Source organism: Dromiciops gliroides, chromosome 3 (genome assembly GCF_019393635.1).
Source record: "Dromiciops gliroides isolate mDroGli1 chromosome 3, mDroGli1.pri, whole genome shotgun sequence".
NCBI lineage: Eukaryota > Metazoa > Chordata > Mammalia > Microbiotheria > Microbiotheriidae > Dromiciops > Dromiciops gliroides.
In genome coordinates, this window is record NC_057863.1 from 623,170,131 (window position 1) to 623,188,523 (window position 18,393).

Below are 18,393 nucleotides of genomic sequence, written 5' to 3' on the forward strand. Positions count from 1 at the left end.
TTTTTGTTTTCTTACACAACTTGACTAATGTGGAAATATTTTTGCATGACTGCACATGTATAACTTATATTGAATTGCTTGAGTTCTTAAGGTAGAGCGGGGAGGGAGGAAGAGAATTTGGAACAGTTTAAAAAAATTATGCCAAAAGTTCTTTGTACTTGTAACTTGGAGAAAATTCTAAATAAATAAATAAAGATGTAATGACCCAGGAGCCCCTAGGTGGCTCAGTAGATAAAGCACTGGCCCTGGATTCAGGAGGAACTAAGTTCAAATCGAGCCTCAGACACTTGGCACTTTATTAGCTGTGTGGCCCTGGGCCAGTCACAGCCCTCATTTCCCCGTCCAAAAAAATGTATATATATATATATATTTTTTTTAGTGAGGCAATTGGGGTTAAGTGACTTGCCCAGGGTCACACAGCTAGTAAGTGTTAAGGCCGGGTTTGAACTAAGGTACTACTGACTCCAGGGCCGGTTCTCTATCCACTGTGCCACCTAGCATAAAATGTATCTTTAAAAAATAATAAGAAAAGAAAAGAAAAAAAAATTTAAAAAGAAAAAAGATGTACTGAGCCAATGAGAGAGACCCCCTGAGGGGCTAAGGGGAAGTTCAGATAGGTGTGTTATAATCCCATCAGTCTAATTAGCCAAATAAAAGCTCTATTGTATTTCTGGGCTGGTCTCAAAGAAGTTGGCTAAGGTTCCTAAGAACTGAACTTTCTGAAACAGAGGGGGTGGGGGTGGGGGCGGAGAAAGGAGCTAAACTGCATAGGGGGTGGGGGGACCAAGAAATTCATTATTGATAATTATTTTCTCACAATACAAAAAAGGAAAAGGAAATAGTCCGTATTCTGGAGAAGTTTCTTTTTTATGGGGGACCCATGAAAAAAATACAAAGTAGTTTGTTTTTGGAATAGGAAACTGGAAAGATCAGCAAAAGCTTCACATTGGAAGTTAGTACTGGCCCCTTGCTGGACATTAGGGACTTTAAGGGGGGGGGGGGGTGACATGAGAGGGCAATCCAGAGACAGGGACCACATGTGCAGAGGCTCCCAGGCTGGAGATGCAGAGTTACCTGTGAGGGACAAGAAGGCTCCTTTGGGCTTGACCCCAGAAGGTTTGGAAGGGAGTGGTGCCTAAAAAAGGCTCCTTTTTTAAAAAGTTTTTAAAAATCTTCAAATTTAAATTTTAAACAATTCAAAATTAAAAAAAAAATCCCAATGTACACTGACCTGTTTTATTTTGGCCTTCCTCTCTGCTCTCCAGAGACTCTTCTTCCTCTTCTGAGGATTCAGGATCTGTTCTCAAACTTGCCTCAGTTTCTCAGGACTAGGGTGGAGCTGGTGGGTGTGAGAAGTAGGACTTCCTGGGTAGAGCTATGTAGACCGGAAGTGATGAATATGGTAGCATCTGGAAAGGGGCTTCCGAAGGTTCTCTTAAGGAGACTTGGTTGGAGAGTCCCAGCTGTGGGTGCTTGGGAGCCAGAGCAGGGAGGAGAGAGAAGGCAAAGCTGTGCTAAATCCTGGAGACACACATGTCAAGGAAAAGTCTCTCTTCTAGGCTTCAAACCCAGTTTACATTTGCTTTGCCTAGAAGTTTTGTACTTCTAGGAAAGGTGTAGACAGCATTTATTTAGTGTTTACTGTGTGCCAGATGCTTTGCTAAGCACTTTAGTTGTTATGTCCTAGGATCCTCACCACAACCCTTGCAGGTAGGTGCTAGCATGATATCCTCGTTTTACAGATGGAGAAACTGAGGCAAACAGCCAAAGGGGACTCAGAGGCCATTGAGTCCAGCATCCTCATTTCTTTCTTCTTCTTCTTTTTTTTTTTGGTGAGGCAATTGGGGTTAAGTGACTTGCCCAGGGTCACACAGCTAGCAAGTGTCAAGTGTCTGAGGTCGGATTTGAACTCAGGTCCTCCTGAAATCCAGGGCCAGTGCTCTATCCACTGCCCCACCTAGCTGCCCCCAGCATCCTCATTTCACAGAGCACAGAGCTGAATCCTCAGCAAGCCATACAAGTAGTAGGTGTGTGGGATGAGATTGGCACTCAGATTCTTCTCCGGGAGGTCTGGTGCCCTGTCTATTACATCCCCATTGCCACTCCTTTTTTGTCCTGGCTCATAGTTTACTCACATCCACCATACATCTCTGAATTGCCTCCTGGACAATATTGTTCTTGGTTCTTTATTCATTTCTTGTCTGACTCTTCATGACCCCATTTGGGGTTTTCTTGGTAAAGATACTGGAGTGGTTTGCCAATTCCTTCTCCAGCTCATTTTACAGATTAGGAAACTGAGGCAAATGGGGTGAAATGACTTGCCCAGGGTCACACAGCTAGGAAGCCTCTAAAACCAGATCTAAACTCATGAGGATGAGTTCCTGACTCCAGGCCCACTGACTCTTTCCCACTGTGCCACCTAGCTGGCCCCTCTGGGTGATACTCATCTTTAATTCAATAGGAACCCATAGTATTCTGTCTCACAGTTGCATAACTCCAAGGGAAAACTGGTATTAAAAGATGGGCTGTTATCATGATTAATTAGAATTATTATTAATATGTAATTTATTAACATGTTATTGATATGTAATTCAGAAATTATAATACCACAATTAATAGAATTAGTTACATTATTACTGGTATTAGTGTTGAATTATCATTAGCTATGTTGGCTATGTTGTTAATAAAAATTATAACACATAACATTGTTATGGGTACTTCAGAAGTTTTCTGGGGGAAATCAAGGAACCTCCTCCTTGAGAAACTAAAGCAAAGGACAGACTCACCTAAAGAGATAAGCAGCACCCAATCAGGACTGAGAACACCAGGACCAACACCCTTCATTTCAGTCTCCCCCACCCCTTGAGGAGATAACCCCATTTGGCCTGGCTGCTGCCAAAGTGGCTCCAGGGGATAGAACAACAGCCCCTCACCAGACTGCTTCCAACCCACCAGCCGATAAGGGAACATTCCACAGTCAGATGATCACCCCATTGGACCTCCATCTGTCCTCTCTAGAAGTATTTGCCTTGGGGGCAGCTAGGTGGCTTAGTGGATAAAGCACTGGCCCTGGATTCAGGAAGACAAGAATTCAAATCCTCCCTCAGACACTTGACACTTACTAGCTGTGTGACCCTGGGCAAGTCGCTTAACCCTCATTGCCCTGCGGGGTGGGGGTGGGGGAGTATCTGCCTGTCTCCGCTCCAGGAGTAAGATATGTCAGAGAGCCATGCCTCTGGGCCATGCCTCTTCTCTCCATCAGAAGTCCAGACTTCTCTTGGTTTCCTTTCCCTAGGACCTAAATAAAATATTGTTTTATTCTAATTGGATTTGTGTGCAAGAGGGTGTAATTCTTTAAAGAGGAATTCCCAAGAACCCCTATCCCAAACCTCTATCAATTTCCACTGAAACATTTACAGGCACTTTAAGGTTTATATAGGGGCAGTTAGGTGGCAAAGTAGATAAAGCACCAGCCCAGGAGTCAGGAGTACCTGAGTTCAAATCTGGCCTCAGACACTTGACACTTACCAGCTGTGTGACCCTGGGCAAGTCACTTAACCCCAATTGCCTCACCCTCAAAAAATAAAAACCCCAAATACTCTACATGTATTATCTAAGTTGATAATATTTGATATTATGATTTTATGACCCTTCTCTATTGCTTTAATAATTAGGATGGCCAAATCCCATCTCTCAAGCTAGGACAATTGATTCTACAGGTTGTTTGAGATTTGTAGTCTGACTATTTGACCACTGCAGGAAGAGCTCAAGAAAATGTGTGAAGATTCCAGCCTAACTGGAAACTAAAACTGAAAAATGGGAACAATGCTATCTGCCTTACCTTCTTCATGACATTATGATGCTGGAAAGAGAAATCATTTAGTGAGCACCTACTATGTGCCAGTTCATTGAACACCTCCTATGTGCCAGGCACTATGCCAGCTACTGGGGATACAAGAACTAAAGGAGACAGTCCTTACTCTCAAAGGCTTCCATTCTAATGGGGAAAGTGAACACAGAAAGGAGAGCTGGAAAGGGAGGGAAAGGCTGCTGCCATGAGGAAGAGAAAGTCTAGAGTCTATGCAAGGTGAACATGGTTGGGGCTCCCCATGCTCCAGGCTTTCTGTTGTCATTGGTCTTCTTTGAGAACAAAGGCCAAGTGACCAGGGAGCCACTGGCAGGCATTGAATTGGGAAGTGATGTGGTCAGACTCACTTTATTTTTTTTTATTTTTTTTTTTGCTGGGCAATGAGGGTTAAGTGACTTGCCCAGGGTCACACAGCTAGTAAGTGTCAAGTGTCTGAGGCCGGATTTGAACTCAGGTACTCCTGAATTCAGGGCTGGTGCTTTATCCACTGTGCCACCTACCTGCCCTCACTTTATTTTTTTTTAATTAAAAAAAAAATTTTTTTTAGGTAATTGGGGCTAAGTGACTTGCCCAGGGTCACACAGCTAGTTAAGTGTTAAGTGTCTAAGGCCAGATTTGAACTCAGGTCCTCCTGACTCCAGGGCCAGTGCTCCATCCACTGTGCCACCTAGCTGCCCCTTGGCGAGAATTAAAAAAAAACAAAACCCCGGTGCACACACTGGCCTGGGGCTCAGGCACAGTGCCTCCACAATGGCAAGGTGCTCCACCCACTGGTTGTAGCCATCACCATGGCGCTGGCACCTCTCGCTGATGCCTACATGGGCCTGGCAAAATTATAATGACTGGAAGCCCAGTGAGGGCAGTCATGTGTCAGTCAGGGTTGCCAGCCAATTGGCTTGGGGCTGTGTGTGTGGTTAGGCTGGGGTCTGCTGGGAAGGAGAAGGGAGGAGTTTTGCCATTCTAGCTTGGAGCTGGAAAGTGACAGGATACAGGCCTGTGTTCTCAGCTGATCCCTGGGTGGTGGTGTTATTCAGGTCCTATTGTTTCCCTTTCCCCATTTTTTTCCCCTTTCCTTTAATTCTACTAATCTTGTTTGTGTTTTTAAGTTCATTCTTGTTAATAAATCCTGTTCTGTTTTTGAGGAAGGCAGTCAGTCTCCTTCCTTGCCCCAATATTGCGGTGAGCCGACTAGCTAACACTCCCCAATTAAAATTCGGCCCCTACAGACAGGAGGCCAGGGAGCCACTGGCAGGCGTTGAATTGGGGAGTGATGTGGTCAGACTCACTTTAGAAAACTCACTTTGGCAATTGAGTAGGAGATACATTGGAATGTAGAAACCCTCCAGTCAGGAAGCCTAATTAGAAGGCTGTTGCAATTGTCCAGGCAAATTATGATAAGGGATAGAATTAGGGTAATTAATGGCTGTGCATTTTTTTTAATAGTAAACATTTTTGGTTTTTTTGCAGGCAATGGGGGTTAAGTGACTTGCCCAGGGTCACACAGCTAGTGTCAAGTGTCTGAGGCTGGATTTGAACTCAGGTCCTCCTGAATCCAGGACCTGTGCTTTATCCACTGTGCTACCTAGCTGCCCAATAGTAAATATTTTTATTTAAATTATCGAGTTATAAATTCTATGCTTCTTCCCCTTCTTCCCCTACCCTATCCCTGAGGTGGTAAGCCATCAGATACATGTTATACATGGGCAATTATGTAAAACATTACCATATTCATCATTTTGTATAAGAAAACTTGAATAAAAGAAAAAATAGAAGAAAGGAAAAATAGAATGCTTCAGTCTGTGTTCCACCAATATCAGGTCTCTCTTTGGACGTGGAGAGTATGCATCATCATTAGTCCTTTGGGATTGTCTCGGATCATTCTACTGTTGAGAATATTTAAGTCATTCACAGTTATTCATCAAACAATATTGCTGACTCTGTGCACAGTGTTCTCCTTGTTCTCCTCACTTCACTATACAACAGTTCATACAAGTCTTTCCAGGACTTTTTAAAATCATTCTGCTTATCATTTCTTTTATTATTACTATTTTTTTAAAGGCAATTGGGGTTAAGTGACTTGCCCAGGGTCACACAGCTAGGAAGTATCAAGTGTCTGAGGCTGGATTTGAACTCATGTCCTCCTGACTCCAGGACCAGTGCTCTATCCACTGTGCCAGCTAGCTGCCCCTGCTTGTCATATACCACAGCTTGTTTAGCCATTCCCCAATTAATGGGCATTCCTTTGATCTCCAATTCTAGCCACCACAAAAGAGTTGCTATGCATATTTTTGTACAGATAGGTCTTTTTCTCTTTTGGGTATAAACCTAGCAGTGGTATTGCCAGATCAAATAGTATGCTCAGTTCTATAGCCCTTAGGGTATAATTCCAAATTGCTCTCCAGAACTTTTGAATCTTTTCACAACTTCACCAACAGTGGATTAGCATCCCAGCTTTCCCACATCCCCTCCAAGATCAAATATTTTCATTTTTTCTTCTATTTGCGATTTTGATAGGTATGAGGTGATACCTCAGAGTTGGGTTTTTTTTTGGTGAGGCAATTGGGGTTAAGTGAGTTGCCCAGGGTCACACAGCTAGTAAGTGTTAAGTGTCTGAGGCCGGATTTGAACTCAGGTCCTCCTGACTCCAGGGCCCGTGCTCTATCCACTGCGCCACCTAGCTGCCCCCAGAGTTGTTTTAATTTGAATTTCTTTGATCAGTAGTGATCTGGAACATTTTTTCATATGACCATAGATAGCTCTGATTTCTTTGTTTGAAAACTGCCTATTCTTATCCTTTGACCATTTATGAATTGGGAAATAGCTGGCATTGTAATTAATGGCTGTTTTAGTGGTGAGAAGGGGGCATGCAAGAATCAGTGAAGAGAGAAATGCCAAGTTTGGAAATCAATCACTTCTAGATGTAGGAAGTAGAGTTAAGAAGGACTCCAAGGTTGGGAGCCTGTGTAACAGGGAAGATGTTGGTGCCCTTCACAGTAATGAGGAATTCTGAAGAGGGGAGGTTTTGGGGGAAAGACAGTGAGTTTGGTTTTGGATGTGTTGAGCTTGACATACCCAATGGACATTCTGTTTGAGAGGGCCAGTTGATGATCTGGGCTTGGAACTCAAAGACAGCTACCATGAATAGCTCTGGGAATCACTTACATAGAGAAGATGATTTAGGCCATGGAAACTGATGGGATCAGAGAGGGAAAGGGAAGAGGGCCCAGGACATAGCCATTGGGGGCACCCAAGGTGTGTGACTTGGATGGAAACCCAGCAGAGAAGGTTGGGGAGAGGTCAGACAGGAGGAGAATTAGGAGAGGGCAACAGGCTGAAAAAGAAAGGCTAGAGAGTGTCCAGGAGAAGTGACTAGCAGCACCAAATAATGCAGAGACATCAAGAAAGGTGAGGACTGAGAAGAGTCCATTAGATGTGGAATTCAAGAGAGCTCTGGTAAGTGGAGAGGGCAGTTTCAGCTGAATGAGGAGGTCAGGCCAGACTGTGAACAATTTAGAAGACAGTGAGAGAAGGAGGAGAGGCTCTAAGTGTGGATGGCTTTCTCAAGTTTATCCATGAAGAGGAGATGTAAAGGATGTGAGTGCTTCTTAAGGAGGGCTTGGCCTTGCAAAGAGAAGGACCACCCGTTCCTGCAAGGATAGCCAATGCAAACCCATGGAGGCAGGAGAAGAGAGCTAGCTGGGTGGCCCACTGGATAGAGTACTGGGCCCAGAGACAGGAAAAGCTGTGTTCAAACCAGCCTCAAACCCTTCATAGGAGGCCACTTCAGCCTGGCTGCCTCACTTTCCTCAACTGTAAGATGATCTGGAGAAGGAAATGGCAAACCACTCCAGGATCTTTGCCTGTAAAACAGATCTAATGTTTGTAAAGGACTTAGGTCAGTGCCCAGCACATAGTAGGTGCTATTGACATGTTAGCCATTATAATTCTTATTCTTTGTCAGTTACCCAGCGCCCTCCTGGCCCTATTCTGCCTGTGCCCTTCCTTCACCCCAGAGCCCACTCGAGCCAGGATTCCCCTTACCCATAGTCGGCTAGGAAGCATTTCCTGACTTGGGGGTCTGGAAATTCTTTTTCATGGGGTCCAGATATGTCTTGTATGCTCCAATAATTTTCTGCTCTCTGCTCATTTTCCCAAAAATTGAACCCATCTAGAAAAAGAATAAACAGCATCTTGAGTTCCATGGAGGAAGTGGAGAGAGGGGCAGAATATGAGTCAGTTGGAGGAAATGGAATATTAGGAGAAGAGAAACCTTGGGTGGGATTGTGAGAGTTGTCTTCAAAGACAACTTGAAGGTGGCTCAGTACTCAGACACTCACTAGCTGTGTGACCTTGGGCAAGTCACTTCACCTCTGTCTAGGAGGCAGCTAGGTGGCTCAGAGGAGGAGAGAGGGCTGGGCCTGGAGTCAGGAAGACCTGAGTTCAAATCTGGCTTCAGACACTTACTAACAGTGTGGCCCTGGGCAAGTCACTTCACCTCTGTTTTCCTTAATCCACTGGAGAAGGAAATGGCAAACCAGTCCATTATCTTTGCCAAGAAAACCCCATAGGTCTATGGGGTCATGTAGAACAGGACACAACCAAACAACAACACACCACTCCTTGCCATGAGGTATAGCAACAAATGAATGTTGATAGGAGTGGATGTTTTTGTTGAGACCAAGATCTCTCATGCCTTGAGGATCCCATGTATGGGTAGTAGGCAAGTTCTGTTTATTTCCCAAACCCTATCCTTGCCACCCTCTGCATGCTGTGAGATTTCTTTAATATAGGTAACTCTCAAATGAGTAATTCCCTCTGCTTCCCAAGGGGGACACTTCCTCTGCAATCTGTGGCTTTAGTTGCCTGAGACACCCAGAGCTTGTGATGTGGCCAGCCTGCCTCACAGCTGGGACTGGAACCCAGTTCTTTCTGGCTTTGAGGCCCATTCATTTCCCCTGTTGCCTCCAAAGGAAATCAAAGTGTGTCAGGAGGGGAGACTGAACATTTGGGTCTTTAGTGGAAGGAAAGGAGCCACCTGGGACTCCATAGCCCCACCCAGGGGAGCAAGGACAGGTTCTTCCTGAGTTGGGGTAGGACAGCACTCAGCACAGGCTCCTACTGTACAGCCCACCACCCTCAGCCCCCAGTAGGAGATCAGGGACCACTTACTGTTGCCCCTCATGAAGTAAGAGAAAGCACTCAGGTGCTCTGATTCCAAAGCCAGTGTCATCACCACTGGGCCACCCTACCTCCAAGGGAAGTGACATGCTCAGAAGGTAGTCCAGGTAACTATAGTTCACCTAGCCTTACCACACTAACAAAAACTGGTGTTTTTCTCACTTTAGGACAGAAGTTGCTTTACTGTTTCTGAAATAAGTGACACTGTATTTTCATTTCAAACATTGGCCTTTTTTTTTTTTTTTTTTGGCGGGGCAATGGGGGTTAAGTGACTTGCCCAGGGTCACACAGCCAGTGTCAAGTGTCTGAGGCCGGATTTGAACTCAGGTACTCCTGAATCCAGGGCCAGTGCTTTATCCACTGTGCCACCTAGCCGCCCCCGGCCTTTTAATAAAATGATTAAAATCCCCCAAAACTATGTCTCTCATATTTTTAATCACCACACACATCAGATCCCACTTTCCTCTCCATGGAAAAAATCCCCAATCTTTATATCTTAACCCCATCCATCTCCTAAATTCTAGTCCCCTATCATCAACTCCTTGAGGGAACTCTTCACCAAATAACCCACAGGCATCTGAGACTCAACATGTCCAAAAAAGAACTCATTATCATTTCCCCAAACTCACCCCTCTTCTGAACTTCCTTTTGTCAAGGGCATTGTTATTATTCTAAGCATCCTGGGTCACAACCTAGGAGTCATCCTTTACTCTCCCTCAATCTCTATGCCAAAAAGCCCCCAGCCTCCAAGAGGGGGCACAAAGAGTCAGACACGACTGAAATGCCTAAACAGCAAAATCCTCCCCAACATCCCCCAAATCTACCTTCTCTCCCCCCACAGGGCCACCAGCCTTGATCTGGACCTCATCATCTCTCATTTGCAATCCATCAAGCAAAAATCATGTATCGAGAATGTACAATGTGCCAAGGATACTGTGTTTTTTATTTGTTTTGTTTTTGTTTTTTAGTGAGGCAATTGGGGTTAAGTGACTTGCCCAGGGTCACACAGCTAGTAAGTGTTAAATGTCTGAAGTCGGATTTGAACTCAGGTACTCCTGAATCCAGGGCCGGTGCTCTATCCACTGCGCTACCTAGCTGCCCCAATACTGTGTTTTTTAAATTATTGGGGGCTGGGTTGAGTTTTCTCAATTATTTCTTATTTATGTATTACTGGGGTGTTTATATAATAACAGCTATTGAACCTGTTTTGGCAGTAATCATTTATTATTAATATTATTTTGCTGGGGGGGGGGATCGGGCAATGAGGGTTAAGTGACTTGCCCAAGGTCACACAGCTAGTAAGTGAACCTGATGATGTGGGCCAGAATTAGGGGTCCCTGTTTTTTACCCCTCCATTAGGGGTTAGGGTAACCCAGCTTATGAAGGAGAAAACCAACCAGAGCCACTAGGTGGAAAAGATTCACCTGCCAGATTACTGGGGCGTGGCTGAGTCTCATTATCAAGCCACCTTCTCCGAAGGAGGAGCTGAAGACTTCTAGACTATATCCTCATTAACTGTTCTCCAATCAGATTGAGTTGAACTTCTCAAGGGAATTTTCTTTCCGAAGGGTTATTTAAGGCTTTCAGGGGAATTCATTGGGAATCTTTGGATACCAAGAAAAACCACTAACCATCAATTTATTATTAGCTGGTTTAATTAATAAATTGATTATTAATTACCAGAAATTCTGTTTCTTGGGGTTTTTCATTGTTACTCTGCTATGGATTGCTCCCACCACTTGCCACTTACTCAAAATTCATGGCTTGCTGAATGAAACTAAAGGAAATCAGAAAACCAAGCTGACTGAGCCACTACACATTTAGGGTGCTTTGGGTTTGTTTTTTTCTTAACTGGGTCCAGAAAAATATGTGCAATAGCAGCTGGCATTTATATAGGTTTTGTTTTTGTTTTGTTTTGTTTTGTTTTGCAAAGTGCTTAATAAATATCTCATTTGATCTGCGTGACAACCCTGGGAGGTAGGTGCTGTTCTTATTCCCATTTGATAGATGAAGAAACTGAGGCAGACAGGTCTATACTATAAATATAACTGTCTTTTCTTTCACCATTTGAGAGATACCTTTCCAATATTTTGGTTCTCTCCCTGTAATCACTCCCTGCAATAAAACTTGGGAAACTGAATCACTGAGTCTTGTAATTCTTTTGGGACAATCAATTTGACCCCAAATTCTAGCTCACATCATTAGGAATTCCTCTTTAAAGAATTACACCCTCGGGTGCAGCTAGATGGCACAGTAGATAGAGCACCAACCCTGGATTCAGGAGGACCTGATTTCAAATCCGGCCTCAGACACTTAACACTTACTAGCTGTGTGACCCTGGGCAAGTCACTTAACCCCAATTGCCTCAGACACACACAAAAAAGAATTACACTCTCTTGCACATAAACCCAATTAGAATAAAATAATAGTTTATTTAGGTGCTAGGGAAAGGAAACCAAGAGAGAAATCCTTGGACTTCTTCTCATGGGGAGAAGGCATGGCACAGAGGCGTGGCTCTGAAATACCTATCTTCTTGAGCAGGAGACAGGCAGATACTTTTATAGAGGTATGATGGTGGTGGTCAGATGGGGAACTTTCCCTTATTGGGGGAGGACCATCCCCCACTGGTGGTGGCTGGGGGAAGTTGGGTGAGGGGCGGCTCCAGTTCTCTCAAGCTATCTCTGTCCTCCTCATGCCACAAAGGCAGCAGCCATACCTAATTTTATCTCCCTGAGGGGTGGGGGAAACTGGAAGGAAGGGAGGTGGTCCTAGGCTAACTCAGTCCATTTATCTCTTTAGGTGTGTCTGTCCTTTGGTTTAGTTCTTTGATGTTTCACAGAAAACTTTTGAGGTACCCAGGGGCACATAACAAAATGGTAAGATGTGGTCAGACAAAGCAGTTTCAGAGCTATTGAAGAAGCAAGTGGAACACTCATGGGTAATAGCAAAGTCAGACATATGCCCCTCACAGTGCATAACTGGGGTAGAGGGGAAGAAGAAGTGTGTCAGGGGAACTGAGAATATTAAGGGAAGGAGAAGACAGTCCATTTGAGGAAGCATCTATATTTTACATTGAAATCCCCTAGATCAGGGCTATAGTTGGGAGGGAGAAAGATTATGACTCATTGAGGAAGGACAGGAATGTCTTGGGGGTTGGTAGATAATGGCCATTAGGATCTGCATTGGGTCATCAAGTCCAGCACTGGGAACTAAAAAGAGGAGATATCCCTGAATGGTGGTGTTAGAGGGTTGAAGGAGCCACAAGGTGTGTTGACCTTAGACACTTTAAAGATGGGGGAGACCCTAAGCATCTTCTAGCATCCTGGCAAGTCCATACCCACCTATTCCTTGGCTTGGCAGTTGGAACCTGTCCTCCAGGAAGGAATCTTGAGGTGGGAGGTGATTGGAGGAATATGGACCCCATTTTCTTTTGTGGCAGTGGGCTTTTTGGGACAAGAGTGGCTTTGCAGGCAAATGGTGGTGTTTTAATTTCACTAAAATGGCTATTGTGAGAAATGCCACTCAAAAATTTCTGGAATTCAGCATTGGAGATGTGTCAAAGGCTTTATTTTCTTTTTTGGGGTGGGGTGGGGTGGTGTAGGGCAATGAGGGTTAAGTGACTTGCTCAGGGTCACACAGCTAGTAAGTGTCAAGTGTCTGAGGTTGGATTTGAACTCAGGTCCTCCTGAATCCAAGGCCAGTGCTCTATCCATTGTACCACCTAGCTGCCCCCAATTTTTTTCTTTCTTTTTTTTTTTTGGGTGGGGGTGAAAGTTTTATTTTCATTCTCGTGAGAACAGGCCATTCCCTTAGTGGAATGGGCACAAAATGGAGGCTCCTGAGCCTTTTTATCCCTTAACATGACTAGCCCCTCCCTTTTCCCCCCAGTTACCAAGGATTACAATCTGCTTGCCAAAAACTGGTGCCAAAAACTAGCCAGTCAGAATGCAGTATTCCTTAGCTAATGGGGGAGGTGACATAGGGACAACCCCTCAACTCCTCCCCTATATAGACATAGCTCAGTAACAGATCTAACTGTGACCAGTTCGCTGGGGGTCTCTTTGGGATGCAGACCTAGCAGTGGTACCACTGGGTCAAATGGTATGAACAGTCCCATAGCCCTTTGGGTATAGTTCCAAATTGCTCTCCAGAATAGTTGAATCAGTTCACACCTCCACCAACAATGCATTAGTGTTCCAATTTTTCCACAATTTCTCCAACATTTATTATTTTCCTTTTTTGTTATATTAGCCAATCTGATAGGGTTGAGGTGGTACCACAGAGTTCTGTTAATTTGCATTTCTCTGATCAATAGTGATTTAGAGCATTTTTTCATATGGCTATAGATAGCTTTGACTTCTTCATCAGAAAACTGCCTGTTCATATTCTTTGACCATTTCTCAATTGGGGAATGACTTGGATTCTTATAAATTTGATTTAGTTCCCTATATATTTTAGAAATGAGGCCTGTAACAGAAATACTGGCTGTAAAAATTGTTTCCCAGTTTTCTGCCTCCCTTCTAATTTTGGCTGCATTGCTTCTGTTTATACAAAAGCATTTTAATTTAATGTAATCAATGTCTTCCATCTTGCATTTCATAATATTCTCTATCTCTTGTTTGGACAAAAATTGTTTTCTTCTCTATAGATCTGAGAGGTGAACTATTCCTTCCTCTCCTAATTTATCTATGGCATCACCCTTTATGTCTAAACCATGTATCTATTTTGACTGTATTTTAGTATAAGGTGTAAGATGTTGGTCTATGCTTAGTTTATGCCATACTATCTTCCAGTTTTCCCAGCAGTTTGTGTCAAGTATTGAGTTCCTATCCCAGAAGCTGGAGTCTCTGGGTTTATCAAACAATAAATTACTATAGTAATTTACTACTGTGTCTCCTGTGCCTAACCTATTCCATCGATAAACCACTCTATTTCTTATCCAGTACCAAATAATTTTGATGACTGCCACTTTATAGTATAACTTCCATTTTGGTATGGCTAGCCCACCTTCCTGTGCATTTATTTTCATTAGTTCCCTTGATATTCTTGACTTTTTGTTTTTCCAGATGAATTTTGTCATTATTTTTCTAACTCTGTAAAATGATTTTTTGGTACTCTGATTGGTATGGCAGTGAATAGGTAAATTAATTTAGGTAGAATTGTCATTTTTATTATTATTGTTTGGCCTATCCATGAACAATTGATATTTTTCCAATTATTTAGATCTGATTTGATTTGTGTGAGAAGTATTTTGTAATTGTGTTCATAGAATTCCTGGGTTTGTCTTGGCATGTAGACTCCCAAGTATTTTATATTGTCTACTGTTACTTTAACTGTGATGATTAAAATCTAATGTGTGTGTCCTTACCTGCCCCTCTCCCCCCCCCCCACCCAGTGTGGGGGAAACTAATTAGGATTTAATTATAAAATCAGGAATTTTAGAAATAGTTTAAGCTTTTAAGCATTTATTAAAGTATATTAGAAATTAGTAAAAAGAGAGAGAGAGAGAGAACATGCCTCTGAAAGAATGGAAAAAGCCCTATATCATATCTGCGCCTGAAGAGAGAGAGAAAAACAGCTCCTTCACCTAGCCACTCACACTTCCAAAGAGAAAGTGTTCCACTCATTTCCCCTGGAAGCCCCTTGTCAAACAGGAAGAGGGGCAGTTCCCACACACAGCTCCAAGCTAATTGGCTGGCCACATTCAAGCCCATTGATTGACATGACTTAAAGGTGGTAAATGAATAGAAGCAACTTCCGGGATGCCAATCCAACCTTTGAAACCTCAGAAAGATCACTGCATGTCTTTCTCTGAAGGGGGTAGGGCCTCTTGGTTCTCACACTCCCTCCCGTGCTTCATGAAGAAACAGTGTTTCCTTCCATGAAGCAATAACATTACAGATACTAATGACTAACAAAGTAAAGGGAATGAAAAGAGAGAAAAGAAATTGAGTGGCACATTGACAAAAGCTAAAGGGGGAACTCCCCTTTAGCATGTGGACATTATAAATAGTGTATGGAATGGGGAAAAGGAAAATAGGAAAATGTCCATTTAATTCTTTCAAAGTCTTATCTCAGATGGTTCTTGAGATGTCCTCTGGGTGTAGTTGTGTAGTGAAAGTCTTTCAGGTGTGGATGCTGATGATCAACTAACAAGTCTCAGCTGTAGAGTTTCAGGTGTGATTGTAAAGTCTCTCAGGTGTTTCAGATATTGGTAATCAGCTGGAAAGTTTCCTACAAAATTGATCTTAACACAACTCTAAATAGCTTTGTCAGTAACCAAATCAAACAACGAAAGTTCTCAAAAATATGTCTAAGGAAATTTGGAATCTTTTAGAGATTTTACAATTATTGTCCAGTTGTTACACATGAAATATATAATAAAAACAAAAATTGAAACATTCTCTAAAACTTAATATTACTATACTCCCCCCTGTGGAGAATAAATTGAGAAGACAATTGTGGTATTAATTAAGAAAACAATTTTTATCTTTGTTTCATCACTTTTTGTATCATCTGCCTAATTATCTTCATGCCATTATGAGAAATTAAAGGGTCTAATATAACTGATAACAGATGTCAAGGTCAAATCCAACATTGTATTTATCATGACACCTGAGATAATTATGGAATTACCATAAAAGAACAGAGAAATAAGAGAAATGAGCATTGACAAACTTCATGGCTCTACAGACAGCCAATGCAGTATGCTGAGGGGAAACTGAGTTAGGCTTAATCAGATACATGGTATTGAGATGTCCATGGCCTCAGGCATATAGGAGGGGGAATTGAAGACAGGCGTAGAATGAGATAGCATAGCCTGGCCATCTGGTGCTACATGGGTGGAAAATTAAACCAAGAGAATCCAACCTCAACTCTTGCCAATGGCCATTCTCTCAGCTTTTCCCAAGGCAGTGCAGTACTTGGACTTCATGCATGTCTCCCCTTCTGTGACAGTTCAATGCCTGCTTTTGTATGCATTCCTCTTGTGAATGGCTGGCATTTTGGCCACTGGCATCTGTTAACTCAGAATGAAGGCAAATAACATCTCAAATGGTAAGTTCCCATAATCCAAGTCTCATATGGATTTAACAACTGAGGATAAGGATGACCACAAAAATGTGAATTTGCCTTGACTCAAAATATAATGTACAATTATACAATAATTCTAAGTAATAACTTTTTTTACTAAGTATTCAATTATCTTTGTGAAAAATCAGAACATATTTTAATACAAGTTAAAACACAATCCTAAAAGAATAACAATCTCTGTGAAAATAGGCCCATACTATTAATTTCAAAATGTAGATGCAGTGGGTAGCTCAGTGGATAAAGCACCAGCTCTGGGTTCACGAGGACCTTAGTTCAAATCCAGCCTCAGACACTTGACACTAGCTGTGTGACCCTGGGCAAGTCACTTAATTCTCATTGCCCCACCAAAAAAAAAAAAAAGTAGATACAATAGCATAAAAAAGAAACCCTCGGGGCAGCTAGGTGGTGCAGTGGATAGAGCACCGGCCCTGGAGTCAGGAGTACCTGAGTTCAAATCCGGCCTCAGACACATAACACTTACTAGCTGTGTGACCCTGGGCAAGTCACTTAACTCCAATTGCCTCACTAAAAAACAAACAAACAAACAAACAAACAAAACCCTTATGTAACATTTGTACTGATTTTTTTAAGCTTAGCAAAAATAATACTTCTAGAATTAATTTACACTTGCCATGGCAACCAATTTGCCAGGGAAATACATTATAGAATTTGATCAAATAATCAGTTGGAAAAACAAACAATTTAGAATATGGGAGAACAATACTTCCAGAATTAATATTGTATGATGAAATCAAAACCATCTCAAATTGGTTCAATTGGTTCAAAAATGGAGAGATAGATGGTGTTGATACCTAAACCAGGCAGAGCCAAAACAGAGAAAGAAAATTACAAGCCAACTTCCCTAATGAATATTGATGCAAAAATCTTAAACAAAATATTAGCAAGGAGATTACAGCAAGTGATCACCAGGATAATACACTATAACCAGGTGGGATTAATACCAGGAATGCAAGGCTGCTTCAACATCAGGAAAACTATTAATATAATCAACCACATCAATAACAAAACTAACCAAAATCATACGATTATTTCAATAGATGCAGAGAAAGCATTTGACAAAATACAACACTCATTCCTATTAAAAACACTAGAGAACATAGGAATAGGTGGTACTTTCCTCAAAATAATAAGCAGTATCTACCTAAAAACCATCAGCAAACATTATATGTAATGGCATAAGTTAGAGGAATTCCCAGTAAGATCAGGGGTGAAACAGGGATGTCCATTATCACCTCTGTTATTTAATATTGTACTAGAAATGTTAGCTATAGCAATAAGAGAAGAAAAAGGAATAAAATGAATTAGAATAGGCAAGGAAGAAACAAAACTTTCACTCTTTGCAGATGATATGATGGTATACTTAGAGAATCCTAAAGAATCAACTAAAAACTGCTTGAAATAATTAACAACTTTAGCAAAGTTGGAGGATATAAAATAAACCCACATAAATCATCAGCATTTCTATACACAACCAACAAAGTTCAGCAGCAAGAGACAGAAAGATAAATTCCATTGTTTAGCCATTTTCCAATTGATAGGCATCCCTTCAGCTTCCAATAAATATTTTTTGTACAAATAGTTCCTTTTTTTTTTCTTTAATCTCTTTGGGATACAGACCTAGCAGCAGTATTGCTGGATCAAAGGATATGCACAGTTTTATAGTCCTTTGGGCATAGTTCCAAATTGTTCTCCAGAATGGTTGGATAAGTTCACACCTCTACTAATAATGCATTAGTGTACCCGTTTTTTCCACATCCTCTGCAGCATTTGTCATTTGTCATTTTTGTCCTTTTGGCCAATTGACTAGGTGCCTCAGAGTTGTTTTAATTTGTATTTCTCAATTAATGATTTAGAGCATTTTTATATGACTACTGATAGCTTTTATTTCTTCTGAAAACTGCTTGTTCATATCCCTTCAGCATTTATCAATTGAGGAACAGTTCTGCTTTTTATAGATTTGGTTCAGTTCCCTATGTATTCGAGAAATGAGACCTTTATCAGAAAAACTTGCTGTGAAACTTCCTCTCCAGTTTCCTGTTTTTCTTCCTATTTTGGCTGTATTGGTTTTGTTTGTACAACATCTTTTTTAATTTGATGTAATAAAAATTATCCATTTAACTTCCCATGACCCTCTAAGTAACTTGCCCAGGCTCACATGGCTATTAAATGTCACTCTAAATCAGTTCATATAAGTCTCTGACTTCTTCATATTCATATGGCATGGTAATGTACCA